The sequence below is a fragment of the Amblyomma mixtum genome, chromosome 6 (genome assembly GCF_055824585.1).
Source record: "Amblyomma mixtum isolate Tamu chromosome 6, ASM5582458v1, whole genome shotgun sequence".
Lineage (NCBI taxonomy): Eukaryota > Metazoa > Arthropoda > Arachnida > Ixodida > Ixodidae > Amblyomma > Amblyomma mixtum.
In genome coordinates, this window is record NC_143017.1 from 88,123,470 (window position 1) to 88,141,865 (window position 18,396).

Consider the following 18,396-nt stretch of genomic DNA (forward strand, 5'->3'; position numbering starts at 1 on the left):
AATAATACAGAAAAAAAATGGTAATCAAAAATGGCTATTTTGAACGGGAACTCAGGCTTCGTGTATGTAGGTTAAAATGGAACAATTCGAATTCACTGATATTCGATTAGCCCGCGGAACTAACACAATGCACCTTTTATTCTATGGGCGATCTGTCAACATCCTACACTATTCACATCCACAACTTTCCTTGCTCTGTTCCTTTCCTGTCAAAAGACAAATTTTGCTACAAGACACGGATATATCTCGAAAACCACGCTTGGTTTTATAAGGCCGGTCTCAGTGTTATAGCTGCGAAGATATATGTGTGGGTTTTTGTCTCAAAGGTGTTTCTAGGTGTTGATGAACACATTTGGGGCAGCGGTTTGCAAACGATGGTTTTGAAAACAAGCTCCCGTTCTATATTTTCGCCCATGCTTTATCTGGGCAGAGCGTAGAATTCGGAAAAGCGATGATCGATGATCTGCCTCGGTAACAGAGCTGATTCCAAGAGAAGGCAAACGCATATTCAGAGGTCGACCGAGAGTCGGGAGAGGGGAGGAAATTATTAAGTTTGAGGACTTATTGGTCGCGGCTGGCTGAGAACAGGGTTAATTGGCAATGAAAGAGTGGGGATTTTGTCCTGCAACAAATGTAACCTTTTAGTTGTTGATGGTGATTACAAATGTCTTCTAGGAGTCCTTATCGTGAGCGAATTTAAGGTTGTCTCGTTGACGGCTTTTGCAGCGTTATTTTCTGAAGCTGGTGGTAGTGCGCTCTCTTTTTATATGCTTGCTGGCGTCCTGTCACAGCTGACACGTCGCAGTTTGGTGCACTAATGTCTGGCTTTTGTAGCTTACTGGCGCTTTTCTGAAAGCCCAGTACTGCAAAAAAAAAAGTAATAAGCGCAATTCCAAGCACGCCAGCTAAGGAGTTTGGTTAAACAACTTCGACTAGATTTGTGAGGCAGATTGTTGCTAACTTTGGATGCAATAAATAACTACAAGCTATCAATGTCAAGCGTCATATCCAAGCTTCATTTACAGTCATCATCATGTATGCTAATTTTTATGAACGCCTGGATGTGAATCGGGGATACGCACTGAGAGTACTGCCGAGGCGGTCAAAAGCATTCAGCTGTTGTAACTTGAATGTGCGGCAGTAGGGTCCTCGACGGGGATTTCCTTTAGGGCTGTTTTTAGACGTTCAGCGCCCATGATGTGTGAGGATGCTTGTCCAGATGATGACGATCCATACAAACTTGTGGCCATTATAGTGTCTTAATTGAGGTCTCGATAACCTAGGGGTAAAATTCCTGGCTTCAAAAGATCGACCTAGCTGGCACCAGGCTACACTTAGCGGTTACTAACCTTGCGTTTGCGGCATCCGTTCAGGGCATTTTTTTCTTTTTTCATGTTTTTTTCCAGTTCATATCGCCTTGAGAACCGTTCAAATCTTACATCTCTCGAACATAATCGCACTCAGTGCACATTTCTCTCGATGTATACTCTAGTCAGTTTTAATTTTCAGTCTCGACCGTTCTCCTTGAAAATGCTGCGCCCTCATTTTAATACTTCTGTTTGTTTTCTTTTTTTCAGTAGCTTGCGTGCATTGGTAGCGCTTCAGTTTCGATTCCGCTATTAATTAGCTTCACAAGCTCAAGGGAATTTTAGAGTTCAGCCAGCTTTCTTTTTCAATGGCCTTCGAAGGCAGTGAGGCGTTCTGTGAAAGCATGACCGGCTTCTGCTTCTACTTTTCACACCGTTCGCGCGTGAAAGCGACAGCACCAGCTGGCTCGCTCTTGGCGAGGAGAGCGCGATGGAGCGAACGCCATGCGGCTGAGAAAGAGAGAGGAGAAAGCGAGCGAGGAGGAGGGAGAAGGAGCGAGCGATGGAGTTAGAGGCGCCGCTGAAAGAAGAAAGTCGTTTCGGCCGAAGCGCACAGTTTCGAATCTAAATCCGGGCACTTTTCAGCTGCAGACGACGCGCGTACAAACTTGTTCAGAAAAAATTTACCCTTCTCAGGTTCGCTTTCTCGCGAACAAAATTTGCTCAGCTTCGAGGCCGAAGACTGTCCGGCGCGGTCATTTTTTTTCTTTCTTTCGCTCATCAGCCTCGTCCGAGCAAGTAAATAGAGCAAAGTGAACGCGCGCCAAGAGGAGCTGGGAAAGAGAAAATGGCGAGCATCTCGGGCCGGTTCGGTTCCGACGAGATTGACAGTGCTGGTCGTCCGCATCGCGCGCTCCGGTCTCGGACGGCACACGCAGAATTGTGAGAAAAAAATTGAAAGCCCACAACTGTCTCTTGTTTGCGACCGACTGTGGATAATATTGCCCGCCGTGAACGGTAAGTGATGGAATTCGCATTTTTGGATCGTTACGGCGCTCGATGCATCGGTGTAGTGGGGTACTGTTTACTGCGGCTTCTGTTATATGAGTTGTTTGTCAAAGTTGTTCTTGCGAACAATATAACCCTCGGCTTGTAGCGTGATCACGATGCTCCATTTAGAACCGTGGGTAAGTTGTTTAGATTACTGAAACAACCTTCGCGCTACGGTTATGAACGATGAAATCGGAAAATTTAAACGATTGATGTTTTCGCTTAGCGATCCTGGTTATACATGCACGCTTGGTGTCTTACCAGGTCCGAGTGTTTATTGGATGTGGAGTGCTTTTCTTTCAAGCTTAGTTATAATATTTCCTTCCGCATTCACAAAAATACAAGCCGTTTAATAGTACAAAGTCAGGTGATTAGCGAAAATCTTTAAATTCTTGCCAATAACATTTGCACACAACCTTAAAACGACGGTTAGTTTACGTCTTCAACATTATAGAGAAAGATGACTGGGCAAAACTCACGTCCAACACCGACAAAATCGCCGGGTACAAATTTTTCAAATTCGTGGAAATTTCATTTCGGTACAGGAAACGGCGATATTTTGACCACGGTTATGTGTTTATTTTCTGTTAAAGACAGCTCTTGTTGAACAAGATGAAAACATGCATCAAAGGTACAAGCTTGTGGTTTTGGCGTAAATTCATGCCGTCCGAAAAAGAAATAATTTAAGGTTCGAGATATTTTCCTTTTGATATTTTAGGTTTTCAAACGACCGCTGTGAGGTAAATGTACTCAGTTCTGCTTTTGCTATTTGTAGGAAATCGATTCACTGACGGCGTAAAAAATTTATTCTGCGGTGCAATGATAAGTGAATGGGCAGTGCAGGTGTGGATTTGAGATCGTACAAGGGTACGCCGTAAACACATGATACAAAATGCCGCTCCTAATCTGGTGTTGCAGAGCTAGGCGACACACTGAGAATTATTTTCTCGATACTCGATTAGCTGGTTGGGAAGTTTTAATCATCGTAAATATAATGGGCACCTCCTGGTTTTATATCCCCCACGATACTACCTAAAGCAATTCGATTGAATCTATAAGAACTGTCATTTTTTTCTCGAACAAAATTTGAGTAGAATTATTTTTCTATCGAGATCTTCTCATGCATTTTGAAGTATAAAACATTCCAGCAAATATCAGCTGCTCTCTAGCCTCACCCATCTTGTTCTGAGCGTCCATTTGATTTGAGTTACAAAAAAAAACAAAAACAAGCTATTATTGCTGTTTTGCAGTGGCATACAACTATCTGGGCCGAGCCAGCTCACAAGTGAGTGCAAATCATGCACTTCGCTTTCTGAAGAAAACTTCGCAAATGCTAGACGGTCAAAAAGGAAACAAGAGTGAGGCATAACCACATTCAGAAAAATTATTCATTGCGATTGTATGGAATGAAAACTGCAAGAAGGCTCACAACAACAGAAGCATTAGCGCCGATGCGGTTGTTTATTCCTCCTGACAGAGCCGATGGAAACTACACCTTTCTAACCAAGATGCAGTATTTGGTTTAATTTCGTCTATATGGATATGTCGAAGTATTTATGCCCTGTACGCGAGAAATTGGTTGGCGGCTCATAAAGCGTTTTGCTCGTATGTGAACCGATTCTCAGGCATTAGTGACGATACTTTTCAATATTTTCATTTAGATTGCCAGAAAACTAAAATTGCACTGTAAAATTGAGATACCGAAAACAACAATGACACAGCAGTGTATTCTCGGGCGATCTGAGGTGCACAAAAATTAACCAAGAATACTCTGGGTCAGACGTGTACACATGCAACATGCGCGGCATTCAGTGATCGGGATACAAATACGGGCCACTAAGAGAAATAGGATGATGGGTGGGCCAGTTTTCGCCACCTACGTGCGCAATTAGCGTGTAATCTGCTATTACACTGCATTAGTAGGTGAGTTGTTCCAACTGTTCAGAATATTGCTTAGAGTGGTAAAACATCCTATTAAAACCAATTCTAGTACCTGTTAAAGCTAACTCTCGCCATGTGTGCGTTCTTGACTCTGGCTGAGTTGCTGCTAAAAAAAAATAACGTTGAAGTTGGCAGGGAAAGCAATGAATGACCCAGTTCTCTTAAATAACAGGTCATAGTTTCTGTCATGTCGACACCAGTGATTACTGAGCAGTGAGAATGTCGAGCGTGATGTTTGCTTTGTGGGTATGATTCCCGCTATACGTCGGCACATTGATGTGCTTGGGGCCCCGGTCAAATAATGCATGCCGCTTTCTGTGCAATGTATGGTTCTAACAGAAGGTTAAAGTCAATTCACCTGGCGTCCTGATAACTGATATCCGCTACAGCGCAGCCGTATACCTTTCCACGGAACATATGTAGATGTCTCTTCCCCTGCAGCTGGGCGTACGTTTATTGCAGTACTGAAGTGATTCTATCGTTCAGTGTAATGAATAGTGCACAGAGGGCAGCGACAAGATCGCGTTTCTGTGGTAGTGCTGACGAGCGTTACGTCGCAACATCGCTCGCATAGAATCGCGCAATGCTAGGCGGTGCTGTGTCACCTCATGAACTAATAGCGTCACAGGTCATCGCAAGTAACTGACAGGTGTCGCTGAACAACGCCGCGCTCCATCGCACTTCAACTGCGGGAGGGGCGTTAACAAGTCTGATAATTAGTCAGGACCTTGAAGTAACGCACTTGGTTCTTACAGTTTGAGTTCACCGAAGGGCACGAATAGTTTAATAGACCGCGTCAGTAACATAACTTGGAAGGAAGGGAGAGAGAGAGAAAATCACTTTGTTTAGTGAACAAGCAAGCACTGGTTATGCTCTGACACGGGGAGATTTTACGAAGAGTTCAAATACACAGAGACTCGAGACAGTTTAGTGTTTAGAAATTTATTTATTTATTTATTTATTTATTTATTTATTTATTTATTTATTTACAATAATGCCGGTTTTATTGCGAGGCCATAGCAGGGGCAATTAGTGCAGTGCAAAAAGAAAAAAATATAAACTTATTCTTAAAAGGCAGCAAACATGGCATAAATTCAAAGGTAGGGAAAAATGAATTGGCCTTAGCAAAAGGATATACAGAACAGATCTTCGACAATGTCAGGCACAACTTCAGAATGCTGTCAAAATCGCATACATGACAAGTTAAAAGGGTTGTTCTCTTGCCTATATTTGCGGTCACGGTTGTTGCATCGCCACTGTGCATTGCGACAAATGCTCTATCTGTGACACGAATGATGGTAAGGATTGAGTGCAGGTGATGTTACGATCCAAGCGATTCCATTCACTAATGGAGAGAGGGAAAAAGGAATGCTTAAACGCGTCATTATGACACACATACTCGGTTAGTATGTTCTTATGTTTGTACATACGTGCTGTTTGTACAATGCATGCTGATTGACCCATGGAATGTTATTGACCGAGGAGACACCAGGCAAAAGTAAATAAAACCAACCTGGATGTCGTCTGACAAGTGTAGCGTTTACAATCGTAGATAAGGTATACCAAATGCTGCATGTGGCACGATTCACATGATCATAAAGCTTGCGCTTTGTCATCATGGCGTATATTCCGGCATTGCGTATTCTGATTGTTGCGTTTATTTATTCCAAATCGTAACATTTCTTCGGACACGTCGTGTTAGCGAATCTCTCGCTCAAAAGTATACAGATGTATGCAGAGACGGCCAGCACGCTCATTCCACGGTGTATATGCGGTAAAACGTTATTGTTTTGTGGACCGCTGAGTGGTCAGGTTGTCTGGTTTTGATTGAATGACCTCGCCATAAATTGCGAGATTTCATTTCTCGATAGAGCTGTGAGCTCATCCTCATTGTCTTATCAATTTCGTGTTTCATTTCCTCGTGGAACATTTACGTCATGGCCTAGCATTTCACGCGCCTAAATCGTACGTGTTCAAGCGTATTATACAACTGTAATGTCTCTTGAGAGCATAACACATTGATTGTGCTACTACTGTATAAAAGACCTGTTTGTAGTATGACTAATACCTTATTTCTTGATGTCTGTGCGGAATTCTTCAATGCGTATCATTGTCAAAGCCACACTGCTTTGGTGGGCTGCAAATAAAAACACTAGTTAAGAAGCTGAATCTTCACCGGTACATTTATCTGCCAGAGCACATATAGTCAACTTTGTGCCACCTCTCCAAATTATCGTCAAAGAAAGTAGCATCGTTTTTGTTTCGCTCTTTCATGATTCTAGTTAACTGGCTATAAAAAGAATCAATAAAAGAAGTTGTTGGGCTAATGTATGAAAAAAATTACAACAATGATTTTAAAAACAACCGTAAGTACTAGGTATAACAACATATTGTATGTAGAGCAGGAATGACTGTTCAAGTGATTATGGAAAAAAAAAAAGCTGAACGCTGAGCTCACATGCTGGATGGCTTAAAAGCATGATTCCCCGGTTACCTTACATCTATAGGGTTGTAGTTATAGGTTTTTATTTACTGAAAATTCGGCGTATATTTTAGGTGCTTTTTTTCTGAACGCAGTTTTCATTACTTTCTGCGGCGAATATTATTTTCTACGGGACGATTACCGATTTCTTTCGGTGATGCAACGCGGTATTTCTGTGTAGCGATAAGTAATTTAGAGTTTATCTTTGCCTTTTCGTCATCACGAACGGTTTATTTAGCAGTTTTAGCGCAAAAATGATCGTACTTAGGCTGCTCCTTTAGATGGTGGTGTTATCGCCAAAACTAAAAAGGAAACTAACTAATGGCAGTGAACTCAGGAGCCCTCAAACAACAACGCAAGTGTAAATTTACTTCTGGAAGCTGGGTTGTCATGTAAGCTTTCAGTTGTTGCTTAGGGTTCAGCGAGAGGGCGTAGAATCACTTGTGCGCTTTACGGTAGCGATGATACTATCTTTGAATCGCCGCGGTAAAAAGAGTATGACCCTCTTACTTGACGCCTGTGCGTAGTGTTAAGTCAGTGTCCTTATGTTCAGTGGAGAAACTTGTTCAACTAAGTTACTGCCCGGTGATGACAGTCAACAAACAACGCTTCGTTAGCAAGCGGCAAGGCTGTGGACCCTCCCGGTCAGCGTGTTTAGGGTAGCGGAAAATGCGTCAAAGCGCAGAAGTGCGTAGAAACTTCTTACCATTCCCCTGGCTTCCATACTTTTTTATTTTTCTTTTACTCAGTTTTAGTTCCTCGTCAATAGCCATCTATAGCTGCGGCATGCATATCAAGAGTACTGACCTCTTTTCGTTAAAAGCGACTAATAAAATTTAATTCGGCGTACTTTATTCTCATTTTTTTTAATTTAAACTGAAAAATCCAACCTTTACTAGTATCTAAAGCCACAGCCTTTTTTTCTTCTCATCCCCATGATTCTTCCCAACTTCTCAACTATAAGGGCAGTGCGTTTGCTATATCTTGTTTTTTGGGGAAATTTCTGTAGCGAGAAGAAAGTACCTGTGTTAGCGTGCTGACTTGCGAGCGTTGTACTCAGCGTTCGGAACGCTGGTTGCATGACGTAATTCATTATCGCAAGACTGTGAACATAGCTTGGACTCGCACGTATCAAATAGATGCAAAAGGATCGACACGGTTGGTCGATAAATACTTTTTTTTTCCCACATCATACGCATTGATCTACTTGTTAAGTTCGGGTGTCTCACTCTCATTTCTTTCGCGGACCGCTTCATAATTATTACTTGGTAATCCCGCTGCTCACTACGGCTTCGAGGTTTCCGCCTATACTCACACATTACTGGGCGTTTGCTTCAGCAGCACCAGGAATTTTGATTTCGGCGTGTTATTTTTCTTTCTGTTGTTATTACTTATTTATTGGTACCCTCCGGATAGGAATATCGCACAATGATGATGGTTTGATATAAAGTAACTGAGATGTACAGCAGAAGAGATGAAACCATACAAAAAGTACACGTGGCGTCAATAGTATACAGAACGATGTATATCGTTGTGCTCGACATATATGCGTGTATGATATATAGCGGAATGAAAAACAATTACACAATATGCAGTTCTTAATTGCGCAGCGTCATTTCAGGCAGCACGATATCGTGAAGGCAAAAATATGTACGAGCCCATGTAAAGGAAGAAAGTGACCGTCATGCCATGCCTGAGAGAATTCTGTACACTATTCTTTTGTGCTCGAAAACTCAGAGCACCTAACCTAGTGTATTCTGCGTTGATGTTTGTTGTGAAATTTGACCCCCCCCCTCGCCCTTTCTGTATCATCTTCTCGCCCTTTCTGTATCAAGAAAACCGCCAGATTCTAAGGAATTCTCCGCAGGCCGGATATTTCAACCAACTGTGGAACAGAGCTATCTTTATCACCTCTGCTCTCCAACGTTAGATTGTACCTCTCGACAGCGGGCTCTGTTGCTCAACTCCCTCTGGTGGATACCACCGACCGCACAGCTCGTCGCGACCGGCTCATAAGTCATGCAGAATTGATGACCCTGCCGTGGGTGCATTTATGCAAACCCGATAACTCTGCAGATTTCGTGTGTTTACATAACGGCGCCGGCCGAGCCCCGCGCGGCCCCGGCTGCTGTAGACGAGCGATAGGTCACGAACTGGACTCTCGGGCTGTTTGCATTGGGCGTTATACTCGGTCCGTGCCCGTGTATAACAATTAGGTGCGCGCAGACCGACTGGCGTTGGCAATGTATACCCGCGCACGGGCAGACAATGTGATTCGCGAAATGTAATGCAATTGCCAACGGAGCAAAGACGCCCACCCAGTAGAGGCTATGCGCACACGTGCTCTCACTTGTTTGCTTCCAAACTTCACCGCGCTTCCTTCGCGCCAAACTTGTGAAATCGTTTGCGCGCTTTTGACCGTTAGATTGAAAAAGCACACCGGGAATACACATTAGGCTCAACCCTTTCCCTCTGTTCGTGTTTTCCAAGTATTTAGCTTCGCTGTCTAGGATTACGAAAGCAGATGATGTATGCATTGATTTGTACACAGGGACAGTGGCCTGTATACGGCTGCAGCACTTGTATCTTACGCTGACACGTGCCGAAAGCCTAAATATTCCCACGTATGCACTCAGGCATGCGTACGTTCATTCATTTGCACTCGCTCTGTGATACAGGGACGTTCTTCACTATACGTGTATAGGACGATTTCTTATACATGATGCATGATTTTCACGCCCATGATGAAATGATGGGCTCACAACGAGTTACTTGTTCTAGTGGTCCGCTCTGCAGCCCGGCTTGTTATGGAAAGTGTGAAACTGCATCGCCGTGAACGAAGTTGTCGCATGGCAGTTGTGAATTGTTTTTTGTCGTTCTGATTAGTATATCCTGGCACGTTTCGAAACGGTCTAATTTTCTATCGAGCTCAGTGTTAATGCGTTGAACAGGCCCCGTACAACGCGCCGTATGTGTCGTTGAACATGATAATTTCATTACTGGGCTCTTTAACCATTCAAAAATATGAACCCTTAAGGTAATGTACTTCTTTAGAATCATATCCCTTCATCTAAGTTGGTTGCAGGAATAAATGTGGGCCAACACATAACTTCGCTCTGTCGCTTTCTTCAGACAGGACAGCAATGAAATGACGCAGTACTTTCTCGACCAATGAACGCGCAAGAAGCAAAGGTATAGAAAGAAGGCACAGCACTCCAAGGCTCAGTTGAGAAAATGCGTCACCCACACAGCGCGTACGAACTATGTACGGCCTCTCTCTCTGCAGCGCAGAGTCACACTTTTTAATCTCGTAGATGGTAACGGAAGTATGCAAGGCGCATGCGCGTTCGCTCGATCAAACTAATGGCCGGGCTGACACCCGGGTTCAATTAGCGGGCGCGTACCCAGCGCTCCTCCTTCCTTCTCCTAGTGTACATAGACTCGCATGGCTGCGATGCCGGTCTGCCTACGTCCTCCACCGCACACACTGCACCGCTGCTGGAGAGAGTTCTGGTAGCAAAGAGCTTCGGCCTCGCTGGCGCACGCAGCGCCATCGTGCGGCCAACAACGGACGCGGCGAGCAGCCCTAAGGGCAGAATCGTGTTTTCTCGGGGGCGGCCATTTATCAGGGACATGATTCGTCACTTGGTAGCCAGCGCGACCGGCCGGGTTTCCGGCGCTGAGGATGAAGTTTTTTGGCCGAACGCCCATCCGAGGCGCCCGCGCGCGAACCTAATTACTTCTCTCCGGGGCCTATTTATGTCGGCGGCGGACGCGACTGCCGCGCCCGCTGCTGAAGTAGCGGCGGCGGCAGCCAGTCTTCCTATTCTCCCAGTCGGCTCCTCAGCCTTCGGGGCGCTCTTTTTCCCCCGCCTGTTTTGTTGGTCATGCATCGCAGTCGCGTAGCTCTCGCTTGGCAGCGCGTGTCAAAGAACTGTCAGCGCTGTTGTGTTTTCGACCTGACGCCTTGAGAGCCCGACGTGAACGCGTATGGGAGGCGTTTCAAAAGCGGGAACCTATGCAAGCGTGCACGGTGTGGTTGTCACGTTCTCCGTGTCAGCTGCTGCTGCATGCCGTGCGAGCGTCGCTGTGACAACTGGTTGACTGAGTTTTTTTTACCGCTCCTGGTGGCCCTGGTCGTTGTTTCGGGGCGCTGTTGTTGAATTCGTTAGGAATTATGAACGCCTGGTTTTCAGCCGCCTCTGTGCGGCGGAGACTTGTATTAAAAGCATGTGAATAAATTCAGCCTCAGCGCGTTTATGACACTCCATCTGTTGTGGCTTCCTGTTGCTGTCAGAACGCTCTCTGTTCTTCACACTGTGGCTATTTAAATACCTGTGTCACCTTCTTTTCTTTTTCCTAATAGAAGCGCATGAATTCTCGACACATTTAGCTGCAGGTGCCCAAGCTTATACGTATAGGTATTTTATGATTGGTAGCTAGGTAACCGCGCTATCGCTTCGTTATGCTGTAACTGACAGGAGTCGCTTTAACTTTTCAGAGTGTACGAGGAAACTATGTCAGTGGAAGCTTCCTTATAAAAACTAATTTACCAATAATGAAGCGGTGCTGCAGCACAGCTTTATTATTCACCAATATTAAAATCCATCGGCAGGTTTTTTCGAATTGTTGCCTCTACCGGTTTCCTTAAAAAATATTAGCTGCACGCCGTTTTGTGTTCCCATGTGACGAAAATTTACAATTTCCCGCTTACTCTGCTTTCTAATATGGCAAGATATATATGGGTATGATGCGGAATGAACTGCTTTTTGTACATGATACATAATTGCTTTAGCAAGGTTGGAAGGAATGGGGCGATGAAGACTACAGCCACGGAAGGCGACTCGCGGTCATTCCTTATCTATTAGCCAAAAAGTAAAATGCCCAGATGGTCATGAGCTATTATAACTTAAGTTCGTTCACGATAAATGGTTACTTCGAACGAGATGCCTTCGTACTCCCCTTATAAAAAAAAGTTTTAGACAGTCTATAGAGTGTCTATAGACATCTGTCTATAAAGCCTACAGACAAAAGTCTATAGGCAATACAAATGCCATAGACAGTCTATAGACAATCTATAGATATATGGCCATACACTTTTAGCAGAGTTTTGTTATAGACAGTCTATAGATTAAGATTAGACAAAAATTAATATATATAGGAAGTCAATAGAGTCAATAATAAGTCTATAGACTGTCCATAGACCATTTTTATACGGGTCTGGCTGGAGCTGCAAACAAATTGGAACTTGAGTGCAGAAGGAAACACAGATGTCGGAAATAACTTGTTGCGCGGAAGCTTTAATTCGTGATGTAGCTATCTTTGTCGAGCTTGTAATTTTATGACATCCTTTATCGGTGAACAGTATTAGTAACGAAGAAGCGTAGCTTGTTGGGCCAGTTGGTGCATGGTATGTAGAAAACCAGCGAAAATGACGCATTCACAAGGAGGAGAAGTACACAGGACAACGCTGGAAACACAACTGAAAATTCTTTACTTCGTCAACATCAGAACAGGGCGCACATGCGCGAGAGCACCACAAACGCTATCAAAACAGCAAACACAAAACTGATTAAGCGAGCGAAGAAACAAGTGGCAACCTATGTCCCATTCATGAAAGTGTACTCTTTTGCCGTGAACCTGACAGAGCTATCGCTGACGCATTCCGTTCCTAGCTGCTTGATTTTAAAAGCTTCTAAGATTTCTCGTTCTATCTGTGTTTTGCCGCGGCCGATGATTTTGACATTATGCAACAGAGGGGTGCAGTCTTTGCAGTGGTTGCAATGTCTTGGAAGATTTGCTGTGTTGCCTGGCTGCAGCGAAGTGCGGTGCTGCCTCATACGGTCGTTGACGCATTGACCCGTTTGACCTATGTAGGCCTTGCCACAGGACAGTGGGAGCGAGTAAACAACATCCTGTGTTGTCCTGTGTACTTCTCCTCCTTGTGAATGCGTCATTTTCGCTGGTTTTCTACATAGTATTAGTAACTTTTTATTTCTCTCTGATGCACACACGAAAGATGCAAATGTGAAACTGTAGTTTTCGCTAAGCGGGATCAACTAATATCCTTACGTCTGCATTGCTTTGACCTCTAATTATTTGACATGAACACTCCAAGCCAGCAAGACAGTTCAGACGCAATCGTGTGCATATATGCGACTTTTCACTGCGAAAAGTCGAATTCAACAAGTCGTGCATCAGCACGACGCTGGAAACAAGCTACTTTCTTTTTCTTTTTCTTTTTCTTACTTTACGTGGTTAATTTTGACACGATCCACGGGAGTAGTTCCTTCGAGACAGGGTGCTTTAGAACTATGTATTAGTGCCTCTGCGAAGCGCAAAAAGGCGCAGCTCCACGATATTGAGATCCTACGTCTATCGCGAAATCTCCTAGTGCACAGTACTGTGCTTTGTGCAGTCATCTGAGCGTATGAATCATTGCGCTATGATGGACCATGTCAATAGGCTGTCCTTGGAAGTATTCCCTGCACACGATGCTTCTTAACATCTTGGTAAAAAAAAGAGATTAAATCATGTCTCAGCGTATTATGCATAGCAAAAACCATTGGCTCATTTTTCTGAATGATGGGGAAAACTAAACTGCAGTAATAATGCAAATGAAATAAAACGTCTGATCTGTTCTTTGTTTGTTCATTACATTATTTAGAGTAACAAGAAGTGGTTGTGTTTATTTATATTTGCGTGTCGCTATGGTGCGCGATATGGGTGAAACGGTATGGCCTCAGCAGTATGTCTGTGTGTTAGCTTACCGTGTTCCTATGCGCGATGTAAACACGTACTATCGCTCTCAATATGAGTTGCAACGCGCGGTCATCGACCGGGGCTCGTTCCGTGGTGTGCCTCCTCCAAACAGTCGCTCGGAATTCTGGGAAAAAATGCTGTTCCAGGAAACAACAGCACCCCCGCTCAGGAAAAAGTTTCTCCCAGAATTCCGAGCGACTGTTTGGAGGAGGCACACCACTGAACGAGCCCCGGTCGATGACCGCGCGTTGCAACTCATATTGAGCGCGATAGTACGTATCGTCCGGAAAATTGAGTTCAGATGTTTGACCTTGAGGCCCTTGGGTGGATTGATGCCAGTAAGAATTCAGTGGCAAAAAAAAAGTAAGATAAAACTACCCCCACAAACAGCACGTTTCTGTTGTGTGCGTCCGGGTCTGGCGTATGTGAGCCCAAAGCAAAATTCAGCATCACTCCATACCACAGCGTTGTACACAAAGGCAGCCATCTGGCGCCTTTTATGCACCTCGGAAGCCATGTAGCATGTGTCCATGTGTGGCACTTGCATTTGAAGGCACTGAATATCCTGCTATAGGTCACACCTTCCCGTGACCCTCATGTTCTTCCCTAAAAGCTTGTAGTTTATTGATCTTATGTTCTTATTCTTTTTTTTTTCTTTGCACTGTTCGCACGTCATGAGAGTTTGTGTTCTCGGTTCAATTGCTATAAGTCGTCTAGCTACACTGCAATGATGAAATGCACTCGAAAGGAAATAGCCGTCATCGTAACCAAGAACCCCAGGTGGTCCGAATTTTCAGAGCCCTTCACTACGGCGTCCCTGATAGTCTGGGTCGCTTTGGGACGTCAAATCCCATAAGCCATAAACAAATACTGTATAGTTAAATTCTGTTCGGGGGAATTTTTGCTTTATTCAGAAATATGAGTGTAAAATTTGGCCAGAAGGGAATTTTTATGAAGTTTCAGAGAATGTTAACACTCGAAACTGTCTCATTTTTCCAAACAGACGGAATTTTCAGGCTGCTGGAAGGAAGAAGAGCTTGTAATAGGGGCCTTTCAGTCTAGTGGAGGGAATATTTGGCTGCGGCACGGAGGGTCACTGATGTTCTGTGTTTGCTTCAAACGAAACGCAAACGGAGAACGCATATAAGAGAACTTAAAATTGGTAAAATATATATTAACGTAGTTTAATCGCTTAATCCATCGGCTGTCAGCAAAAGCTTGGTGTCATAAACGTAGTTTTGCACATTATGTTGATTTTGCTCTTCGTTAAGTCAAGACAAACTGTTGCTATACTAGCTCGAATGCTGAGGGTTTCATTCGTATCATTATTGTGCAGTCCTTGCCTCCTTTCCGAATATTATCGGCTTGTTTGTTTTTTTTTTTCGGGGCAAAAAGGTGCCATTTCCTTTTTGTAGCCAATAAACGCGCAGTGAACGAAACGAATTGGTTGTTCGCGCCACAGCGGTTGAATTTGTTACTTTTCGCTTGACGATTTAGGAACGCGCATCACGTCTTGACCGGATTCCTGAGGTAACACTACTACAGGCCTTCTTTTCGTAATTGGCATGGTTTCAGTGATTTTAATTTTAATATTGAAACGTCTCTGAAAAAAAAAAAAATCCAAGCCACTACATGCGTTCGTCTACGATGATCTGACTTATTTGTTTCAACGGTCTGAAGGTACGGTCGTGAATACTGGTGTGAGTTTTGTCTCACTGCCAACTCAACTTGGCTGATGATGATGATTGTTTAGAATTATCTGAAATGTTCACAAGAATATGAGGGAAAAAATAACAAGCGGAACCGAACAAGCGTACCGGCAAGCTTTCGGAAGAGCACTGAGCCCACGCACTGAATGTGTCCACATAATCGTCCTCCCGCCTGTGCACGCCCTTACAAATTTTTTTTTAGTCTGTAGACTGTCCATTCACTTCTCTCTATAGTCTATAGACTCTCTATAGACAAATCGTAGAGACCAGTCTCTAGGCAATAAAAATGCGGTAGGCAGTCTATAGACAATCTAAATTTATATACAATTTTAGTAGACTTCTGTCTATAGACAGTCTATTCACTACGAATAGACAAAAAGAAATATCTATAGGAAGGCAATAGAGTGTATAAGAAGTCTATAGACTGTCTATACACCATTTTTATAAGTGACCAGCGCCCCGGAGAACAGATTTATCGCTGCGCCCCTTATGTCTGCTGAAATATGGTAGCCTTTATTGCAGTTCATGTGTGCGTATTCTTTGAGGCTCCCATAATCCATTGCAAATGCAAGAAAACTAATGAAGTATATCGAAACCCGAAGGAAGTAAAGTATTCTATAATTCTCATGAGTAGAGAGCTAATATTTCCACTGCACGGTCATGCGCGAGAGCCACCCAACGTTCCCATTGACAAACAGTACCTTACCGGTATCTAGTAAATGTAACATATCGCGTCAAATTTTAAAAACCAATGGCGCGAATAATTCTTAAATAGGGCTTTGACTTTTCGGTTTCAAGCGAGAAAAATGTGCACAACTGAATTTTCGAAATCCGATTTTAACCGAAAAAGGCCAGCATTCACAGCTAGCTGACTTTCGAGTAGCAGTTATTACTAAGAGGGAGGATGAAGAAGTGCATGCAGAACCCAGGAGAGTTTGAGGAGAGTCTTGAGAGAGTGTAACGCCGGATTAAGTAGCGTAGTTCACTGTCGTGGCTTACTTATAGTTACTTAGTTAAGCAAGTTTCTCCACTATATAAGGAAGTACACTAGAAAGAATGCATAAGCGCCGCGAAAACTGTCATGTCCTCAGTACAGCGCCGGTTAAGCGGCAGTTCCATAGCTGTCAACACACAAACAACGTGATGCCCCGGCCCCTTGATCAACCTAGCGATAACATGGGAACCCACGTTTTAAGGCGAAAGCCTTTAATGCCTCATCGTTATCGACAGTAGGTTGTCAGCAGAAGGTTGTCAGCCGAGGTGTCACGCTTTTTCTAGTCAGACCAGAAAAAAAATGGCTGAGGCTTAGCTAAGGTTAAGCCTAGTCAGGTGCGAAGCATATTGATGGCTAGGCTTGGTAATACATGGCTTTCCTTGGTTGACGTTCATCCCGCTCTTCATCGGTCTCTGTGGCACGCTGAAGCTTTCGCTTCTCGTTCAAATCAGCCCTGCTTCTAAGCGGCATCCCAACACCTGGCCGCCTCGTAAGTGCCCGGAGAGCGAGGCAAGCTCAGCTTTATACCGCTGCTGTAGCGTCACGTGGTCAGCTGCAGCGCCTCTGATGTGGAGCCTCCACCGCCGCGGCCGACCGCGCGAGCCGGCAGCCCATCTCTCCTCTGCTGTGACGTCATGTTGTCACGTGGTCACCCGCCGCGGCCGACCGCGCGAGCCGGCAGCCCATCTCTCCTCTGCTGTGACGTCATGTTGTCACGTGGTGTCACGTGGTCACGCTAAAGGGCAATGGTAGCTCCACCGCCGCGCTCGACGGGCTGTAGTGTAGCTCTAGTAATATGCTTCGCATAAAAAAAAAACCTTTGTGCATGATGGCATTCGAACCACCATCCTTCCGTTACGCAGCCGAGCGTGATAATGGCTACGCTACTTCCTGGCAACGCATATGCAGTTCTCCTTGTCTAGGACGCTGGACAGTGTTTGCAGAAAGGCGGCGAATCAGACGGATGCCTCCCAAACGCCCTCCAGTGTCTCCAGCATTTAAGATTCAAAAACAATTGTGCACTTAATTAGCATCTTAACCACACGTCAGTGACACAAGCAGCAACACCGCGCTGAAGGATTTCGCCTCTCCACACTTAGGTCAACAAAGTGCTCCCCTGATTTTTTTTTTTAAATGTAATTCCACTTTCGCTTTTATCAAACAGTTCTGCCATTTCACTTGCGTTATTTTTTTATCGCCGATAGCATTTCCTTCTTCAAGTGTTTTGTGAGTAACTAATGGCAATGTTTATTTTAATCACTCGTTAATCAAATGCTCAGGCTGAAAATAAAAGCCTAGATAAACTCTGATTTTCTGGCAGGACAATACCACTGATAAATCCGTTAATTCATCCGTAGGAAACAATATTTGTAAAAAAAAAAAACGCGGGAAATTCCGCGCTCTTGATAAACACACAAAAAAAAGACTGCCGAATTTTGAAAAAATAAGCGAAAACTCCAATTTATAATCGCATTCTATATAATGCTTCGGCGTGAGAGTGCAAAAGACGGGCTTTTGCGAATTCGATTGAAATGTAGTGAGGCCCTTCTAATCTTGGTAGCACGGGCGTTATCAGCACCTCCTAAGGCAAACATTGACCGCCGCGTTAGTGGTGTAAACTGAATTCAATTCACTTCCAAAGTATGCGTTCATGTGTGTGCTCAAAGACACCGCGGTCGATCTGTCGCGCCTGCTCGAACGCCCAGTAACTGTGGCGTCCTTAGTCGCTCGTACTCACGCTCCGTCGCACGGGTCACAGCGTCGAGACGCTGTTGTTGCGCCGTTCCTCTCCGTGCACGGCGGGAGCGGGCAACCCGCGCCCAGGAGAGCCCGTGACGCGCGCGCGCTGAAACCGCCGGATATCCCCGCGGACGCCCGACGCGTCGTCCTGCTAAATATTCACGACGCCGACGAACGGCGCGGCCTCGAGGTAGCGGCGGTAGTAGCGCACCTCCTCCCCAACGCCCAGCGTTGGCGAGATGAATGCGTCCGTTTCACGCTTCTGCCTCACGCAGACCTACAGTGGGGCCCGCACGCGACTCACTGGCACACTCGGCGACGCCACGCTCGAAGAACAGTTTCGCCGCGCGCGCTATGCATTTATGTATACGTATCGGTCGTTTGGGACGGAGAGGGTGTAGGAGAGAAAGG

General features: G+C 44.7%; 1 protein-coding gene across 1 annotated transcript in view; it reads left to right on the top strand.

Annotated features, from left to right (window-relative positions):
• The first annotated feature begins 2,187 nt into the window (after positions 1–2,187).
• The window catches only part of LOC149339615 (uncharacterized), a 210,747-nt gene continuing 194,538 nt past the window's right edge, over positions 2,188–18,396 (top strand). The window contains exon 1 of the mRNA XM_089548323.1: positions 2,188–2,324. The gene's annotated coding sequence lies outside the window, so the exon portion shown is untranslated. The remainder of the gene's footprint in view (positions 2,325–18,396) is intronic.